We start from the raw sequence: 21,851 nt of genomic DNA, 5'->3' as shown, positions 1-21,851 counted from the left end.
CTTATATTTAAGTAAGAAGGTAAGAAATATATACTTAGTCACGTTCCATCTAAATGACCATAGTGCTCCCCAAAATAATAATACTAATATGGGAGCAAAGGACAATGTCCATCCTAAATGGCCACTTCAGTTAGAAAGTTTTCCACATTCACAAAGAACAGATGAGATCAAACAAAATATTTTACCGAAATGTTAGGAGCCGATACTTCAGCTATTAAGAAACCACTATGTTGACCTACAAAATGCCCTATTCTCTACCTAAAAACCCAGAAGATAATTCAGTATGGGGAGCAGGCATTCTTATCACTTGATGAATTAGAGATTGGTAAAACTTGTCAGCTTTAACTCTGATGGTCCTCAGGCATGCTGACCCTCACAGGAACCAAGTCACACAGTGGTTCTTGTTTTGTTTAGGTTCTTCCCTAAGGAAAGAGCATGATGATTTTTCAGAATGAATAGACCCCATTTATGACAAATGATTAGTTAACAATTAAAGTTATTCATTTTCTTTCCATCTCTCCTGGCAGAGAAAAAATATTTGCTTTCATCCTTAAAACCATAGTAGCTATTTGGTAGTAATCTGAACACTTCCTGGTGGCTCCCATTCTCTATCATTAAGTCAAACAGCTTGACCAGGAAAGTATTAAACTTGTGCTACTTATTAATTAGACAGCTAATCTGGAATAAAACAAATCCCTCTAATAGCTACCTCCTAAAACTTTTTCACCCCAGCCCTTAGAACACGGCACTTTGTGACAGTTTTTGTGCACGCTAAAATCGTGGTGAAGGACATATTTCTCTTCCCGTTTCATAACAATAAGGGGGAAAAAAAAGCCTTGTCCAATAGGCGCCATTCCGAACAATCCACCCACCCCCACTGTGCCAGGCTCTTGCCTTGTAGAGTTCAGTGTCTCCTCTCTAGCAAGAAAGTATAAGCAGAGAGATCATTAGTTATGACACGGAGAGGCTAGCAGATAATGTTGACTCACTTCAGGAACTATTAAACTATAAACAATGTGCTGAAAGCCATTTATCTGCATTTTAGGATAAACAGCAGAAGCTACTCAATTAAATAGATTGCAAGGAATACGGTGCTGATGCCAAACCAATGGAAGCTTAATTTTGAAAAGAAAAATCTGTGAATTTAACAAAAATCAATCTAGGTTCCTAGGGATGCTGAAATACAAGAAACTAAACATTTAATTTTATAATACAAATATACAAAATATATTTTAAGAGTCCAACTGATTCAGTTATCGAGGTTATTGCAGAGTAATTTAAGTTCAAAGTAAATTTACTGCTACTTGACAGATATTTTCTCTTACGTGACAACATTTATGGCAATACTGATGCTGAGCAAATGTACGTTATCTAGGAAAGCTTTACCTGTTACTGTGTAAAAAGTAAAGTTAAATTAGGCCAGTTTTCTCTGTCAGCACTATTCCTACTCACAAACAATTTAACTATTTTGAGAAAGAATTTCCAAATGACTCCTCCCAAGAAAAAGAAACACATGAATGCTATTTATTTACATTTATTATGTAAATATATATATAGAAATATATATATATATATGTATATTTCTATCTCAAGCACGTTAAAATGTTTCAAGAAAATCCCTCACCTATCATGGAAGGTTGGAGGTTTATTCCACACTTGATTAGAAGGATATGAGATAAACCAAGGTCCTTACTGAAGGAACCATATACAGGTAAAACACGACATTTAGAACTTATTTTTCCCACTTGTCAGAAAACAAATCAAAATCTGCTCTTTTTCACACTTCCAGATGTCAGAAGCTTTTCAAAACAATTTTGAGGTCAGAGAAGAGAACACACAGGTGTGTGTTATGTCAACTACTGAAAGCAACTGAAGGTTAGCCTGGAATCTGATCCCTCCACCAACACATTCTTGTGGGTATTACAAACGCTCCCTGAAGGAACATTACACTAATGCTGACTAATTTTAAAAAACACCCCAAATCTCATTAGCTCTATTCCTTAGCAGTATTGTTCAAAAGCATCTCTGCTAGTAACATCAAACTCACTGGCACCTTAGTAAACCTTTAATGTTTTCTCCAGTATCACCTCTTCTGTTCTACTTCACTGACAATACAACAGGTTGAACAACAATAAAATACTCAACATCAACACATAAGTTTTTGTCACATTATGAAGATTATGATAACCCACAAAAAAATTAAATGTTAGGATATCAGCAACAAATGCTTAAGAATACCCCGTTCACATTAATGGCCACCTGCTCTTGGGGAAACCCTTACATATTTTGACTGCTGGTGTGACGAGGCTGGGACAGAAAGATGGCAGTAGCATTTCAAATCTGAAATCACCAGTGCTTATGCTAGAAAACTGTGAACTTAGCCATTCAAAATCTCTATTGAACAGAAACGGCAACTTAAACGTAACATGTTCCTAATTTTAAAAAAACAGTGACTGAAAGGAAATTCTCGCCATTAAATGACTGGGTTTCCAATCAAGATTAGAAAAATTCTGCCTACCAGTTAAATGACCTAATAGTCATAGATGTACGAGTATGTTTATTAATGATGCAAAATCATCACATCAATTTAGACTTAAAAAATTCATTATCACTCGTATTAACATTCATTCAGAAAATTCAGTATTTATACAACCTTTCTTTTCACCTACACACATCCCACAGATATGTCCACAGTGAGGATCCACAAGCAACAAATTATTCCCACAAAACCTTTCTCTTTCTGACAAATGTTCCTAGTATTTTCCAGATCTCAAAAATGTCTCACTACTGAACAAACCCCCGAGCTAAAGATCAAAAAACGGAAACTTTTTGGGGCCGGACTGGTGGCATAGTGGTTAAGTTCACATGCTCCGCTTCAGCAGCCTGGGGTTCGCAGGTTTGAATCCTGGGCGTGGATTGACACACCACTCATTAAGCCGTGCTATGGCAACACCCCATATACAAAATAGAGGAAGATGGGCACAGAGGTTAGCTCAGAGCCAATCTTCCTCAGCAAAAAAGAGGAAGATTGGCAACAGACATTAGTTCAGGGCCAATCCTCCTCATCAAAAACACAAAAAACAAAAAAACTGAAACTTTTAAAACATTTTTTCCTTTTTCTTCTTCTCAGTCCATCATCCAGTGCCTGAATGCTCATGCCCTGAACAAGAGCTAATGCTCAGAGCAATGCACCCTTGGCACTCTAAACTTCTGGTAGTGGCTGATAAATTTGCTTATATATTGCATATTGACGCATGCCAAGTCTTTCAGCTTTACTTTTCTTCTCAGTAGCAGCAAACCCAGAGGCCTTCACTAGTCATATTCCACAAGTCATGGGGAAAATAGGGTAGAAGCTCTCTCTAGTATACGTGCAGAATGTGCCTTTTTGATCTGAGACCTTTTCTGCCTTCCTTTCTCATATCTTGTCTCCCAACCCCCAATGGCTTTTCAAAAACTTCAGTATTCTTGAAGGCCCAGATGTCTCCTTTCTTCCCTCCCACTCCCACTGAGAAGATAGGAAACACCAGGTGTGAAATGTCCCCCTCTGCCCCCCTCCACTCAACACACACCTCCCAACTGTGAACTTTCACCCTTGCTTGTCATCTCAGGGGAGCTGCCCCACTGCTCTGCTGAATCCCATCTCTTCTCACACACCAGATGCACAGCCAGGACCACCGCCTCTCTCACAAGAGGTGGTTTGCCTTCATTTTTTCTTTCCGGGGTTATGAACAAAAAGTAGTTTTCCCAGCCTAAATCAGCCCAGCTGAAGAAGGGTTTTAGGACAAAGAGAAAATGAGTGTATTGGGAAGAAAGGGCAAAGGAACCTTGAAACGAAAACCTAAGATGCTTATGCTTGTGCCTTTATATCAAAATGTAGTAACTTATATACAAAACATATAACCAAGCACCAACTCTTACAATAGGCCAAGTCACACATGTAACAGGATAACTACACTCCAAACAGGTGCAAGAATCATGGTTTCTAGCCCTAGCTAAGCTACTGACTCGGAAATCTTCAGAATGTCCAGAATGTTTTGTTTGGAAAATCAGCACAGTGATGATTTACCAAATAAGGCTTAGGCAGTAAACACAGGTTCTCAGGATATGTTTGTGGAGGGAAAGCCAATGAATGAAGTAGATCACTAGAAAAGACTCAACCAAACATACCTGTCTAGATTAGAAATTTAGTGTGAAGGAAATGACCCTGAGTCAATACCATAATACAGCAGTGCCACATAGGACCGCTCTTCCCATGACCACATTCCCTGGATGGGTAACAAGGAGGGCGATAATGGGGGTTTCTAAAGAAAGGAATTGTGTGCAGACAGAAGTACTGGCTGCTCTGGTAACCAAAATATTCCAAAACATTGTAACATGTTATACCCCTAACTACTTCCAACTCTACACTTACCTAATAAAGAATTTTGGAAAAGGACATCTAACCTCCCATTGCCTAAGATCATAACTAGTCATGGAGAGGAGGAATAAAAATAAATCCATGCCTGCCTGACTACAAACACAGGAAATCATTCACAACTAAGTACATACATCTTTATATATTAGATATGGATGTGTGTGTGGATATCCCTTACTTCACCACCTAATTTCAGGCAGATTTTAAGGCTGACATCTACATTTACATATTTAGAGACTATTGCATACATATAAAACTATTTATGCTAGTGAGTTGCATTAATGAGTTTACTGAGAAAGGGATTGGAATAGACTGAAAGGAGACTATATTATATTAGAAAACAGGAGAAAAATGACCAGACAAATGGCCAACAATGAACAGCAGTTGTGAATTTCCAAAATTAAACTAACATATTAGAGTAGTCTGGAAATAATTTTCATTTCCCTTGAGCTCATTATTTACACAACTATATTTAAATAAAGGTGGGGAATTTTACTCTGATACAGCACAGAACTCAATCCATTAAATTTATGTTTTTAATTCTACTTAGTAATAGTAAAATAAGAACAAATTATGAAGAAACATATAAAGAATAATCATATTAGACAGGTGGTACCAAAACCTTCATTTCATCCTCCACAAGGTATCTTTGGGCTGTGGCTGAACAGAAGAGGCATCAGCATGCATAGCACAGTACTATGCTCTCCCCTCTAGAAACCACCAAAAAATAGTGTTATCCTGAAATCTTATTAACCTGCTCTGAGGAGATGGGTTATCTGACCCTGACTGTCATATGCACTTTTGTTGTTCCAAACAATTCCAGTTCCTTTTGCTTTTTAATTACAGTATTAAGTCTCCCTACACACCCCCTTTTTGAATCACTTCAGCTAAATTTCTAACAAGTACTGAGTTCCTAAGGCCTGAAAAAAAAAAATCTATTGGTAATTTCATTACCAATAGAAGTAATGAAAATCAGCCAGTAGTCATAGAAAGTTATAGCTATCTACCATAACTTTTCTGTCTTCTTTCTCATTTGTTTTTATTTCCATTGGCATCTGTGTGGGATGGGTAAGTATAGTTCTTGCCAAAGACACTTGAGTTCTTTAAGTCTGGCCAAGCAAAGAAGAATAGAAGGAGGCTAAGAGAGGATGGGAACAATATGTTAAAAATGCTGCCAGGTTCAAAGAAACTTAGGGGTCACAACAGGTATATTTGTGTACCCTGAGTTATCTTATCAGTAAAATGAGATGTAGAAAGATATGTACTCTAACCTTCCTTCCACTTCAAACACATCATGGCTCTACATAACTTACACTTGCTGATACACATTCTTTTTTTATATCTGTAGCATGAAAAGAGGGTATTGAATGCTATATTAATAAAATATAAGAATCTCAGTTCTGCCATTCATTAGTTATGTGACCTGAGGCAAGTTCTCAATGTCCTTTAAGCTCAAACACTTCAGAGTACTTACACTTCAAGGAGTTTTTGTGAGGATTAAATGAGATATAATCCTTTATCTATGCCCTAGTAGGTGTTTATAAATTTCATATATTATAATCCTGAAAATACTTGTTTTACAGATGATGGGAGGAGGGCTGGGAGAGATGGTTATTTGCCTGAGAACAAACAAGTGAGCAGCAGACAAAGGTGGGATTCAAGCTCTGGTCTCTGTGACCTTTAAGAGCAATGAGTCCCCCCGACAGCAGTTCTCCAGCGTTTTGTTCTCAGGACCCTTTCACATTATTAAAAATTATTGAGGACATCAAATTTTTGTTTGTGTGGATTATATTTATCAATATTTACCATGTTAGAATTTAAAACTGAACAGTTTTTAAATATGTATAATTCATTTAAAAATAATTATGTATCCATTTTACTTTAACATAATATATTTGCAAAAAAATAATAGTAAGAAGAGTGGCACTGTTTTACACTTTTGCAAACTGCTTAATGTCTAACTTAATACACTTCAGTCACACACTGTAGAAAGTCAACAATGGACTGCACGGACGACAGTGGTCCTGTAAGATTAGTACCATATAGTCTAGTCGGGTAGTAGGCTATACCATCTAGGCTTGTGTAAGTACACTCTGATGTTGCACAACAACAAAATCCCCACCATTAAGCAATGCATGACTATAGAAGAATCCAGACATCTGCTTTTGCAATGCAGCAACAATTACAATATGTTGTTGTGGTTGACATGTAAAAGAATATATGGCACAGATATGTAGTTGGAAAAGGAGGAATATTTTAATAGCCTTTTCACATAATAATGGTTATTCTTTGATACTACACAAAAACTGGACAAGCAGGAGTCTCTTAAAAGTTAGTTACAATGGGGAATCTGAAACTCTATCAATGAAATTTTCATATTCTGATAAATTAAAATCTACTGGCTATCATGTACTTTGAATGGATTTTTTACACATGCATGAATATAAAACAATGGATACCGATCATCTGGAGAAAAAATTTTGTTTCACTCAGCTATGCAGATCAGTTCTGTGGATTTCAAGCTTTCCAAAAATCCTAATTTTTGCTTGAAAGTTTGAGTTTTATCATCAGCAAAAAATACTGTCAGTTGTTTTCCTTGAAGTGACAGGCTCACTTTGTTCATTCTTGAGAACATGTCTGTAAATACCAAAGTCGGAATAGCCATAGTTTGTCAGTCATTCTTTCTAGCAATAAAATGCATTTGATGAAAAAAGTCTCAAGGCAATCATTAATCTTCAGTATGCTGAAGAATTTCATTATGTACACTTCACATTTGGTCATAGAGAATACTAAAAAGACATTTACTGAGAGGCTGGAATTTAATAAAATTATTAATTTTTACCGCTTCATTCAGGATATTATTAAATGAAACTAGCTTTTTTGGTATAGTTGGCTGGTTTGGTGTTTGGTTGGTTGGCTGGTTTGGTGTTTGGTTGGTTGCCTGGTTTGTTTTTACTTTGAGTACATGTCAGTGAAAAATGCTCATACAATTTGGTGCTCAGCCCTGATCTATGCTAAGGTTCTACCAGTAGTTCTACCCACTATCTCCTTTGTACCATCAGTGCAAATGTTAATAATACATCTTTTTTGTTTTTTTTTAAGATTTTATTTATTTTAATTTTTCCCCCCAAAGCCCCAGTAGATAGTTGTATGTCATAGCTGCACATCCTTCTAGTTGCTGTATGTGGGACGCGGCCTCAGCATGGCCGGAGAAGCAGTATGTCAGTGCGTGCCCGGGATCGGAACCCGGGCCACCAGCAGCGGAGCGCACGCACTTAACCACTAAGCCACGGGGCCGGCCCTAATAATACATCTTAATATTATTACGCCGTGAATCATACTTGGAGATCCACCACTCTAGATGACTGACTACTGGTCATTAGAATTAAAGATTTAAAATTTATATACATTTTAAGATAAGAAATTTTAACTATGAGAGAAGAGAAGGGGTGAGTATAAGACATGATTTTAAAAAGAAAGAAAAAATGAAGAAAATATATATAATTATTGAGCCTTTTGGAGATCTAAAGTGGGATTTTCACTTAGAAATACTATATTGCTCACAAAAGTACTGGGTGCCCAATATATGTGAAAGCAATTATTAATGTAAATTTATGCATTAATACTTTTAATTGGTCTTTAAATGCACAATTAAGGTACAGAATCTAATTAATCTAGTACCACTAGATGCTGCAAGTTACGAAATGTTGACAAACACTTGAAAAAAGAAGAAATGATTCATTAATATGACAGTAAAACAGATACAGAAAGGTCACATGCTCAGAAAAGTAATTGAAAAAAGAAAAAGAGTTTGCCATATGTTGCACTAATCAATCCTGGTTGCTTTTTGTTTGTTTGCTTTGCTTTGAATTCTGGTTGTGAGCTATCATAGGTAGTATATTCTGTTTCTTCTGTGTGATTTTTTTTCTTTTTCATATCTGAACACTGAAAGGTTGACTATATTGCGACAAGCTTTTCTTTAACTTTATGTTTATGTCGTGATTTGAACTTAGTTTAAGTCTTGATTTCCTAACACAGATCAGTTTTTCCTTCATGCTGCAGAAAACAGCCAATTCTGAATTAAGAAAAGTCAGATTTATATCATATAAAGGTCTTAAAGAAGGGTTACAGTTAGCAGACCTTTTTTTCTTACCTAAAAATATTATATGGAGAAACTCTGAAAGTATCTTTCTCACACGAGGTCTTAAATGTGCAATTATTTCACACTCAGGTAAAATATTTAGAATATGAACTGCATGAGAGCAAGAGTTCTACCTCTGTGGTTAACCACGACACCTTCTGCTTCTAGAATACTGTCAGGCACCAGCGGGCATGCAATAAATAGAACAACTTCCCTATTATGAAGGTTTCAAGGATTATCTAACATGAGAGAATGTACAAATACTATTATCTCACATATATTTATAATTACGATGTTATGTCAGGGGGGATGTGTATGTTCTATTGTAATTGCTATTTGGTAAAATCTCCAATTTTAAAATTGAAAACAAAACACAAAAATGCAGCTGAATTTTTCTGACATTCCTTCTGCCCCCTAGCCATATAATTTTCAAACTCAAGAAATATAGGCTTTGACAGAGGCAATTCAATTAAATTATATTTTAGGTTAACAAGGAGTGGCACACTGAAACATGAGTGTGGAAGAGGAAGATCCTGGACATCGTGTCTAACTCCAGTGTTAACGTGCACAGCACCTTACAGAAGAGAACACATGGGTGCAGATCACGCCCAGATCCACTGATTAGCTGTATGCCTTTGGGCTAATTCATTAGTTTCTCTAGACCTCTATTTCTCCATCTTAGAAACAAGAATAATAATGTCTACTTCTGATATGGTTGTTGCTCAGATTAAACGAAATACTGTATAAAGTACTTAGCACAGGGCTCAATGACTGAGATAGAGTAAATGCCTAATAAATATTAGTTCCCTTCATTTTTCAGAAATCCGTGGCTTAAAACTAGACAGTAAAGATTGTGAGGTTTGTAACACAGAAAAGCATACACCTTTCACTCCAACTACATAAGGTATAAAGCCACTGTAAGAATCCAGAATCAATTTAAAGATATGTATCAGTTTAAAAACACACACACACAAGTCTATTTTCTAAAGTCTGATAAATGACCTGCTGGTATTTATCACTGGTAACACCTACTGGCACTAATTCATATTCCCAATTTTTCAGTCAATTTTTGCCACTTTCTAATTTGTTTAATAAAATTATTTCACTATCTGGAAGAAAAGACATGTGGAAATTTCACTGTCATGGCTCCTGCTAGTACTGATAAATAAACGTAGCACTGTTCAAGGGAACAACACTACAGACATTAGGCATGTACCACTATTACTTACTCATAATCAGGGTTGTTTAGTGTGTCATGTCAACTTTGCCTTCAGAGCACCTTACATAAATGTCTCTCAAAAATAGCATGCTCTGGGGGCCGGTCTGGTGGCGCAGCGGTTAAGTGTACACACTCTGCTTCGGCGGGCCCAGGTTCGGGGGTTCAGATCCCGGGCGCAGACCAACGCACCTCTTGTCAAGCCATGCTGTGGCGGTGTCCCATATAAAGTGGAGGAAGATGGGCACAGATGTTAGCCCAGGGCCAATCTTCCTCAGCAAAAAGAGGAGGATTGGCATTGGATGTTAGCTCAGGGCTGATCTTCCTCACACACAAAAAAATAGCATGCTCTGCCTTGTATGCCGTATTCAATTCACTTCACAAGTTATTACCAACAGCTAGGTAATATTAGCCACTATTCTTTAAAATATTTTATATCTTCATAGCATCTTACACTTTACAAGATATTTACATGACCATACATGTGTGTGTTAAATAGATTCAGAAATCATACATGCATACATTCTATAACATCCATATAAAGTGTTAATGAAGTTTTAAAACTGGCCTACATTTAATCATTTATCTCAGCTCTTCCATTGATATATAATTATGAAAAGCCAGTTATATAACTTCACTGGACTCTAATTTCCTATTTTTTAATAGGAGGAGAATTAAGAGAATATACAGATAGTATGGACACACATTTTTTTTTTTATAACTTTATTTATTTATTTTTCCCCCAAAGCCCCAGTAGATAGTTGTATGTCATAGGTGCACATCCTTCTAGTTGCTGTATGTGGGACGCGGCCTCAGCATGGCTGGAGAAGCAGTGCGTCGGTGCGCGCCTGGGATCTGAACCCCAGCCGCCAGCAGCGGAGCGCGCACACTTAACCGCTAAGCCACGGGGCCGGCCTTGGACACTCATTTTAAAATGTATGAAGACAATTTAAAATTTGTATGTAGAAATTTGTATGTGGCTTGCTGATTAACCCTTGCCTGTATACAAAGGCTATCACAATGTGCTTTGTATGCTTTAGGCAAGTGAATAACAACTGCTGAAATGACACACACATGAAAGGAAGAAAACTACTATTTCCTGCGTACTTACCACATGTGAAACACTGTTGTAAGAGCTTAGACACGTTTTCATATAACTCTTACCACAGCCCAGCAAAGTAGGTACAATTATTCTCATTTTTATAAATGACTCAGGCTCAGATATAAAGTCTTAAGGCTGTGCTGAGATCTTCACTACTCCACATACCTGCTTTAACCAAATCACTCAATAATAATAATAACAACAACATGATGTCACCATCAGCAGATGTGTGTAGCTTTGATGTCTTTCCCCCCAATATCGAGGATAGGTTTTCCTGAGTCTGCCGTGTTCCCTTGTGGCAAAATACAGCCTATTGGCTGCAACCCCTCCTGTCTATCCCCTTTATCCCTGTCCCTATCAGTACTACTGTAGTATTCTCTGATCTCCCTCCCACTTCTATAATCCATTATTTGCACTGCTGCCTTCTAAAAATAACAACACACACGCATGAACTTGCAAAACCAAAAAGCTAAAGTAAAATAAACCAAAAGCACTAATTGTTCCAAAGTTCTTAGGAAGGCATTCAAGGTTCTTCATGAATTGACCCAACCTACCTTTGCAGCTTCATCTCCTACCATGGTCCGCTCTCTGTCCATATCTTATTCTTACTATATGCACTGTGTTTCTTATACTCCCATGCCATTGCTCATAATATTCTTTCAGTCTATAACAGCCTCCATCTCCTTCACCATCTATATTACATTTCCCAGTCAGAAATATATGCATCTTTTTTGATGTTTCCATGGAATTTTACTATGTTATATATTTTACTCTACCTTGAATAATAGCTGCACCCATACATTCTGGCCTACCAACTATCACCCTCTTGTTGCAGTAGTATAGTTTACTTACATGAGTCACCCAATTGATTAATAATTTGAATAATTAGCTATGTGACCTCAGATAATTTACTTAACCTCCATGAACCGTCATCTCCTCGTCTGTAAAATGAGGATAATAACAGTATTTATTCATTCACATACATAAAATGCTTAGAACAGTACTTAACAGCTTGCCCCATATAAGGGTACACAATTTGTATATGATTATTAGCTGAAATTTGTTACCAAGAACTTCCCTGTTTGATGTTAACTGGCTCACCTATGCCTAAACTTAATGATTTTAGCCTTTGCAAATTTTTGAAGGAAAGGCATTTAAGTTTTTAAGTATAAAAAATCTATTTTCTTAAAAAAAACTAGATTACTTCATAACTTTTCAAAGTAGTTTTATATGACAAATATACCCATTATCATAATGGACTAAAAGACAAGCTAACTATAGTAGAAGACACTTCTAGAGTGTAATACTAACAAAGTCAGAATGGATTCCTGCAGAGCACAAATAAGCTGATCCTTCCATCAGCTCATCCTGAAATTTTAAATAAGGGTTGTAAATTGAGGTAGGACCCTTGGGAAGAGAGAAGTTTATTCACTGAACATTTCCATTTCTGCACACAATTTAGGAACTCTTTTTGCATGTTTTCTGAACATCACCATTTACATACAAAAAATTAAATCTGTTCTACAGTTACAAGACATTCACAGCTCAACTTATGGGTCTCCTTCTCTTTCTCTCTTAGCGTTAGACAACTTAACAACCTTGATTCTTCAGCTCTTGGCTTCTACAGCTAGAAAGGAAATGGATGTCAGAGTTGTGATAGTGGCTGGATGTGAGAGAAAAGCTATGGACCACACTGAGCTGGGAGACAGAAGCCTGATTATAGCATACAACAAGAAGCCAACTGCTTAGTATTAATGTACTGAGTGCCTGCTCGGCAAAGGTAGGAATAATTAGCTGTATTCTCTAAAGAGTTTCACTTCAAAATGAAGACTAGATGGCTAAGAACTATAAAGGCAAATTTAACAACAATCAAAACTGGGAGTAAACACCCAAGTTCACAATAGCCATTAAATGGTAAAACGAATTATGTTCTAACATCAGGGTCATTACTAACACTATAACATGCACCCACAACAAGTGAAAAGAAAGTCTTCCTACTATGCACCTAAAAAACTGAAGAATAAATTGCAGCAGATTCACTATCATCTTCTCAAAAATCATAACTACAGCAATCACTTTTCCAATAGAAAATAATTACTAGAAGTGAAAGTTAATTCAGCTACTGTGAAATAGATCCAACACCTCGTGCATAGACTAAGAGCAGATGGTGAAAGCAGTACAAATTCCAGTGGAAACTATGACTAATTATTATTAAATTTATGAAGCTTGTCTTAAAGATAAGCTTTGAGTTAAATAACAGCAACTCAGCACTTTACAAAGGCAAATTTAATCTTATGACCTACAGAGTGTAAAGCAGGATGGTAAATTACTTAAGTGAGATGTTCTTTAGAGGAATACATTTATCAATAGAACTACAAATTTTTGGTTTCCAGGTCAGTGCTTACTTCTGCAAATGCTAAGCCCCACAGAAAAAGAAATATGTGGATGGATGCTTTACTACTTCTCTGCTCATCCCAACACATACTTCTATTTCATATTTAAAAGAATGGTAAGCAGGCATGTAACTTTCTCGGCTATTATCTGATTTCATGTCCACGTATTTCATTTCCATCACCAAATAACGATTTACATGGAGCAATGGCAAAAATGATATAACTGCTCTAGCCTCAAAATACCTTGTCAACTTTAGCCATTTCTCATTCACAAAAGACTGTGCTTTTGAAAGTGACTGAATATCTATTTAGGCATTCCTATATTCTGTATGTCATATCTGGACCAAGAGAAGCGCTGCAGTGCAAGAGAGCTGGAAGTGGCAGAACAGAGAGCCTTGGGGTCCTGGGAAGAAAGAATGGAGAAAAATTGAAATAAAAAAGGAAGCTAAAACATTACCCATCAGAAGTAAGGATTCACTACTATTCCTTTGCACCACCTCAGCCAGGGGAAAAGAAAGACCTTTCCAAAGGGCCCTAACAAGAGCCAAACAAGTGTAACTTGAAAGAAATATTTCTCAAGGCAGAGAAAACCAGTGTGTCAGGCACTAGTCTGAGTGTTTTTTGTGTATTAACTCAGTTGCTTCTTCCAAAAAGCTTATGAGTCCCCCATATACAATACACAAACCAAGACACTGAGAATTTGCTCAAGGTCACAAAGCTACCAAGAGTTGAACCTGAAATTTAAATACAGAAAGTCTGACTCCAAAGCCAGATCTCCTACCCATAACGATATGCCATAAAGAGGCAGGATTTCCAAGTATCTTCAGGAAAAAAACACTTATCAAGACAATAATCAATGCAAAGTCAAGGTCACCATTTAATAATCAGATATGTCTACAATATTCAAACTATCACATATAATCATTTTCAAAAGAATCTTAGTTCATTTGCAGAGTGTTTCTGACTTGACAATTCACAACAAGGTAAAAGGTGTGAGTTTCTACTTGCCACCATATTCTGCTTTGGTCTTAAAAGTATGTTTATCTCTTTTCTTTGCAAGTGAATTTTAATGAGTCCTTAATTGTCAAAGAACTTCATAAATATTCATTAAACATTAAGAGAAGTTGTGTTTCCTCTCCCTAAAAGCTAAAAGAGAAAAACAGTTAAGACTCAAAGTGGAGTAGGCATGAAGAAAGACTAAGCGGAATTGTAAACATTCAGTTTTGTATTAGATGTTATCCAAATGGTTCATATCATTAGAACATTTAAGAAAATTCTTAGTGTGAAAATACTTCTATTTCTGCCTTCATAAGTTCTCACAGTATCACCTCTGTTGGTGATATTTTCATTTCTATCACTCATCCAATTCTGAATGATCCAAAACATGCCACCCACTCTTTGCCATGCCTTCTGCACCAGTGAACAGTACAATGGTTATGATGCTGGGAGGAATGATTTTGATCTACATCAACAGGGCAGGCCCAGCTGTTACAAAAGTGCCACAAGCCTTGTTCATAAAAAAAAAGGTTTTCACAATGGATTTGAGTCTTCAAAGGTAGCAATTACCAAAGTGTTGCATTTCACGTCAATCCTCCACAGCAGTCAGGAAATGTTATCACACAGACAGACTTCTCCTAAAGAAGCTACAGCCGCCAATGTTTCCTAGTTGCCCAAAGCGGGGAGATGCCCACCAGATATCATAGCAATGCCGATGTTCCAAGGTCAGCCTAGCAAATGCAAACGGCCCAGCAAGTCAAGTATTAACTCACTGAGAACAAATCTCTCCAAAGCCCACCACAGCTGATTTACTGAACCAGGCTGAAACAGTCACCTGTAAAAGAGATAAAAATACCTTTGCTAACACATGAAAAGATGTTCAAAATCATTAACTATCAGGGAAATGCAAATCAAAACTACAACGAGATATCACCTCACGCCCATCAGAATGGCTATAATTAACAAGACAGGAAACATATGTTGGAGAGGATGTGGAGAGAAGGGAACTCTCATACACTGCTGGTGGGAGTGCAAACTGGTGCAGCCACTATGGAAAACAGTATGGAGATTCCTCAAAAAATCAAGGATAGAACTACCATACGATCCAGCTATTCCACTGCTGGGTATTTATCCAAAGAACTTGAAAACACCAATTTGTAAAGGTACATGCACCCCTGTGTTCATTGCAGCGTTATTCACAATAGCCAAGACTTGGAAGCAACCTAAGTGCCCATCAAGGGACGAATGGATAAAGAAGATGTGGTATATACACACAATGGAATACTACTCAGCCATAAGAAACGATGAAATCCAGCCATTTGTGACAACATGGATGGACATTGAGGGTACTATGCAAAGTGAAATAAGTCAGAGGGAGAAGGTCAAATACCGTATGATTTCCTTCATTAAGTAGTAGATAATAACAACAACAAACAAACACACAGAGACAGAGATTGGATTGGTGGTTACCAGAGGGGAAGGGGGGAGGTAGGAGGGCGAAAGGGATAATTTGGCACATGTGTGTGGTGATGGGTTGTAATTAGTATTTGGGTGGTGAACACGATGTAATCTATGCAGAAATAGAAGTATAATGATGTACACCTGAAATTTATACAATGTTATAAACCAATGTTACTGCAATAAACAAAAAATTTTTTAAAAAAACAAAAAGTGAGACCAAAAAGTAAAAAAAAAAAAAACATTTGCTATTTCCAGATGTACAGAAATGATTTTTCCCCCTTTGCTCTTAGCACTTTTGTTTTCCCCAGTCAAGAGAGATAAAAATACAGGTATCTATAAAGGTACCTCCATAAAGTCTCTAAATTGTGAAAGTAGCTACCTTGTTATTATCATGCAAATAGAAATAAGAGATATATCAGTCAAATTTGAAGAAAATAAGAGACATATTAAATTGAAAAAATGAGTATATTTATTTAATGGAGTCCCTACTTCTATAATTTCCAATACGAGTCAAATTCAGAACTCTTAAATCACTGAAATCTTTTTAAATTTTTAAATTAAAAAAATGATTAATCAGATAATTTTTGTTTTTTATTTGGCTCTAAAATGTCTGAATAATCCAAATACACTTATCAAAGTCTTAAAGTCATTTCCTTAATTGCTTTGTATTTCTCACTTGCTAAAGTCTGGATGGGACTGGGTAGGGGTGGGACAGAGAGAGGGGGCACGTCTGTAATGACTATTTAATAAGCTATGCCTTGTGGCTAAATAATTATGTTATGTTTATAAGGACGTTCATGCTTTTTCAAGTAAAAAATAAAATCAAAACTTTGTTTACCTACCATGTCCAGTAAACACAGAGACATTTTACACCACCTGAATTCAGAAACACATGTCATAAAATAGTGGGCCACAAATGTGATGCAAGAATAGAATAATGCAACTCAGGGCACAAAATGCTGAAGAAATTATTTTTGTGGTATCCACTAGATATAGTAACGATTTTTTTTTTTTTTTTTTTTTTTTTTTTGTGAGGAGATCAGCCCTGAGCTAACATCCGCCAATCTTCCTCTTTTTTTTTTGCTGAGGAAGACGGCCCTGGGCTAACATCCGTGCCCATCCTCCTCCACTTTATATGGGACGCCACCACAGCATGGCTTACCAAGCAGTGCGTCGGTGCGCGCCCGGGATCCGAACCAGCGAACCCCTGGCCGCCGCAGCGGAGCGCGCGCACTTAACCGCTTGCGCCACCGGGCCGGCCCCAGTAATGATTTTTTTTTAAACAGACTAAGTTTTTATTGATTCATTACTTCATGATAATGCTACCACCTTCCAGGTGAATATGTATTGTGATATAAACAAAAAAAAGGAAGAAAAGAGAAAAAGAAAGTATATGGTTTTCTTAATGTCCATTTAATAATTTGACGTTCAAAGTAAGAAACTCAATTTTAGCCCCATGTAGTTACCTTCAACATACATGAAGAACGTATTGGTGAATGAAGAATGCAACCACGAAAAACCTATATTTTTTCTTTATTTTATAAAACTTGATTTTGATCTTTATTAAAGGTTATCTGACACCTGTCTTCTACTTCTTCTACTTTAGAATACTCAAACTGTCTGACCCTCTGTTGAACCCAGAGCTATGCGTAAAATGTTTATTGATTGAATGAATCTGAACAGATTTAAAAGAGGTTATTGTGATGGTTAATTTTATATGCCCACTTGACTGACTGGGTCTCAGGTACCCAGATATTTCATGAAACATTCTGGTGTTTCTATGAGGGTGTTTTTGGATGAGTTTAACATTTAAATTGATAGTCTGAGTAAAGCAGATTGACCTCCCTAAGGTGAGCGGCCTCATCCAATCGGTTCAAGGCCTGACTAGGACAAAAAGGCTGACTCTCACCCAAATAAGAGTAATTCCTCCTGCCTGACAGCCTTCAAGCTGGAACATTGGGTTTTTTCCTGACTTTGGACTCAAACTGAAACATCAGGTCTTCCTGGGTCTCAAGCCCCCTGCTTTCAGGCTGGAACTACACCGTTCGCTCCACTGGGTCTTCAGCTTGGAGACTGCAGATCTTGGGACTTGTCAGCCTCCATTATCACGTGAGCCAGTTCCTTGTAATGATTATATGTTTATATATATTATAATAATATACATATAATATAAATATATCCTACTGGTTCTGTTTCTATGGAGAGCTGTACTACAGTTATTCTTAGTTTTCAAAGTTTCCTTAAATATCCAGCCTTCTTTTAAGTAAATATAAAAGGTTCTTTTAATTAAATCTCAACTATCATGGGCCCTTGAATTGTGGTTATCAGAATTTCTTCCATCTAATAAAGAATTATAGTTTACTGTCAACAACATAGCTTAAATACTGTGTATGTATTCAGGATTCATGCTCTATAGATACCAATTCAGGCAGTGTAGCCCCCAGTGCTTCTGTGCCCTATTGAGTATCCAACACAAGCTAAGAGTATGAGATCACTAACATCTTATTAGTGTAATGCAAAGTGTCACCATGAGATTAAACAGCAAGGATTAAATTCAAATAACAAGTCAAAGATTTCACCCAATGCTAAAGTGCATCACCAACTGTGAGATGATCACAGCTCAGACAGAGTGATTTTGTTTTCATTTCTATAAATTTCCTTAGGTAATATCTTTCCCACCTCTATCCTCTATTTGGCACAGATCTGTAAATAGCAATCTTTTCCAACAGCGTTGCCCCCTTGAGAAATCAAATTGTTTAATAAATTTCTAAGTTGAAGACCAGTTCAAGATGCTCAACTCTTCTCTACTAAATAAGGTAACAAAAATCACCAGAGGTATGAAAGCTATCGGCAAAAATCTAAGCTTCAACATACATGAAAAATATGTTAGTGAATAACACAACCACTTAAAATTTATACTACTGAACAGATATATATATATATATATATATATATCAGAAATCTTACTTGAAACATTTAGACATTTTTCATTACATGCATTCTGGGGATGTTTTACTAAAGAACTTACTCGTTTCCGGTGACTAAAGGAAAAAGAAAGTACTTCAACATGTTTTCAATAAAAGAAGATGGCTGTGGAAGTAAAATATAGAGTTTGAGGCTAGCCAGAACAAGCTAAAGGTAAATTCTTTGTACTCTAGAGGTACTTAGACACTTCATCCTAAGATAAATGCCTTTTTCACTCTTTCAAAATGTACCAACGAAAATTAATCAAGGAGATAGTTTTTTTTTTCTTTTCTCTTTGTCAAGGTTTCTATTTCTTTTTTTTTTTAATAGTCTAGGAAACAAATGCTGACAACAGTTAAGAACTCCTATGCTCGTATAGGAACACAGAGTAATATATGGTTTACCTCGTTTGATTTTTGTAAGGTCATCAGCCTACCTCAAGGCGCAACTCCGTTACTAGGCACTAAGTCAGCCCCCGGGTGCCCCTTCCGGAGCTCTAGTCCTGTACATTCAACCAACTACTGGGGCTCTTTCATTTCATGCTAAGAGGTCTTGCTAATACATCAAGCTCAACATATTTAAATCTGAAGTTCTCCTTCCTTCTTCGCGAAGCCGCTCCACCCTATCCCTTTCCTTTCTAATTCTGCTCCTTCTTCAGTCTCTCTGAAGGGCATAATCATCATCCACCCAGCTGCCAAAGCCAGAAACCTGAGAGCATTCCTCGATGTCTGCCTCCTCATATCCATTATACCCAAACCATCAACAACACAATCACTTCAGTCTTCTAAATTTTTCTGTAATCCTTCCTCAATTCTCCACTGATGCTGTTAAAAGGTGCTAAATGTGGTCCCCATTACTTCTTACCTGGTTGCCTACAACAGGCTCCTAATCTCTGCCTTCTGGCCCTACTTCCCTTTAACCATCTTTACACTACACCCAGAATTACATGTTCTAAAATAAGCATTCCTTCACTTGCTTAACTCAACAATTATTTATTGGGCACCTACCAGGTACCAGGCTCTGTTCTAGACCCAGGATGTAGCAGTGGAAAAAGAGAGACACAATTCCCTGACCTGACAAAGCTTACAGTTACTGGAGGAAAAGAGATAGCAATGAAAATCAACACGAAAGCATATTAATTATGCTAAGCGCTATTGAGAGAAATAAAACAGGGAAGGGGGATGGGAGTGGTTGTTATTTTAAAGAGGATAGTCAGAATTTTCTCACTGTAGAAGTCATATTTGAGAAAGGAAAGGTAAAGAGAGTGAGCTATGAAGTAGAAGAGTGTTCCAGACAGAAGTAAGGGCAGTCATCTGCCTCTTCCTTGCAAGCTGTGCATGAGTACAGAATAGTTCCTGCCACAGTCCCAAGTGCTACATCAAGGAGGTTGCAGGGCAGGAGGCTGAAAGGTAAGAAAGTATCCAATTCCATCTTCACAAAGCAGCACAATGTCTTCATGGAACTGGTTGCTGCAGCTGTGATAGCAGTGAGGAGTAGTTCCAAGAGGATTCTGCAGTGGTGCACATGGGTGCCCAATATAGATAGTGCTGAAATAATTTTCTAATGGACTATATGTACTACGTGAGTGATAAAGAAGAGCTAAGGATAATACCGAGGGTTTTGTTCTAACTAACTACAAGGATGGAACTGCCATTAACTGAAAGGGAAGGCAGTGGGAAATATGATTACGTTACTTCCTCCTTAAAAGCCAGTCATGGATCTATGCAACTCATTGGAAAAAGTATGTGCTTCCTAGCCTGGGTCCACACACACCTTCATTTTCTGTCCCCTGCTTACAACCTCAAATTAGCCACTCACTACCCCTCACCTCCAACTCTGCAGTCCTCTGACTGTACCACACTCTCTCAGATCTCTCTGGGATTTTGCTTACGTTGGCCCCTCTATCCGGAACTCGTTTACTTCCTTTCTTTGCCCAGATAACTCCTTATCAGCCTTTAGTTGCCAACTCAGTTGATACCTCCTTTTAAGTCAGATACATACCTATCCGTTCCCAAAGTATTCTTTATATTTGTCTGCCTCCCATCCATACTACAACATTGGACGATATTAGGTGTATAATAAAAATATGATAAATGAAGGAATTAATGAATGGTTTCTCCAAGTCATTATATGTTTATTTTAAAGATACAATGTGTATGTCCCAAACCAACTTTCCATATGAACTATTTCAATATTTTAATATATCGCTTCATCCTCTGAGACATTAAAGGTTACATCCCAAGTCACATAAGTATTTAGTAGCAGGACAACAATTGAAATTCAGTTCTTCTGATTCCCATCAGAAAAGGCTGCTGCCTTTTCCCAAACAGTTAGTTAACTCTTGGACAAGATCTAAGTCTAATATGCTCTAGGATATTTTATAGGATTAGGTCGTTAAAGAGTAAAAATGCCTATTGCATTTTAATACCAACTTTCTGTTTAAACTTAAAAATAAGACCATCGGGAAGTAACATAAAATCATTCTAGCGATTCTTAAATCTTAAATGATTCTTCTTAAGGAGGGGGTAATATAATCAGATTTTGTGCAGTCAGTCCCATCTCAGACTTACAGGTTTCAAAGATCTTTTCAACATGTTGTCTATTATCTACAGGACTAAATGACATATTTAGTTGATGCATTCATGCAGGGCAGAGACCAGCAACCTTCTCATAGTGTGTTCTTGGCTTCATTCCATTTTAATTCTGATGGAAAATGTGCGCACATTAGTTTTAGATTCAATATAGGTTTCTGTTGGTAAACTTCTTGGCTGACTACATTTTCTGAACCTAGTCCTTTTCACTTGGAACAAATGTGTTATTCCAGAAGATGCCAACACATCACGTGTTACTGATACATTACAAGATTAAGAGAAAAAAATGAAAACATTTAAAATACAAAACATACTTGGGAAAACATTACACAGAAAAGTGACCTAGAAAATGAACTCAGCCATTTTCTAAAATTATTTGGATAATATCTTCAGGATTTAAGAGTACACCTAGGGCCTATTAAATCTGCAAATGTTTTAAGTTTGGGGAATAAAATGGCATACAAAAGAAAGCATCATTCTATAATTTATAGTGAATAAAAATCACAAGCTTGAAACTTCAAAAGTTCTATTACATCGTTAAACAACTCTCACATTTAATTATAAGAAACTACA

The 21,851-nt window shown here is 36.9% G+C and overlaps 1 protein-coding gene across 5 annotated transcripts in view; it reads right to left on the bottom strand.

Annotated features, from left to right (window-relative positions):
- Positions 1-21,851, bottom strand: part of BMPR1B (bone morphogenetic protein receptor type 1B) — a 389,790-nt gene that overhangs the window by 77,508 nt on the left and 290,431 nt on the right. The window lies entirely within an intron of this gene.

Source organism: Diceros bicornis, chromosome 8 (assembly GCF_020826845.1).
Source record: "Diceros bicornis minor isolate mBicDic1 chromosome 8, mDicBic1.mat.cur, whole genome shotgun sequence".
Lineage (NCBI taxonomy): Eukaryota > Metazoa > Chordata > Mammalia > Perissodactyla > Rhinocerotidae > Diceros > Diceros bicornis.
This window is presented reverse-complemented; position numbering and strand designations above follow the sequence as displayed.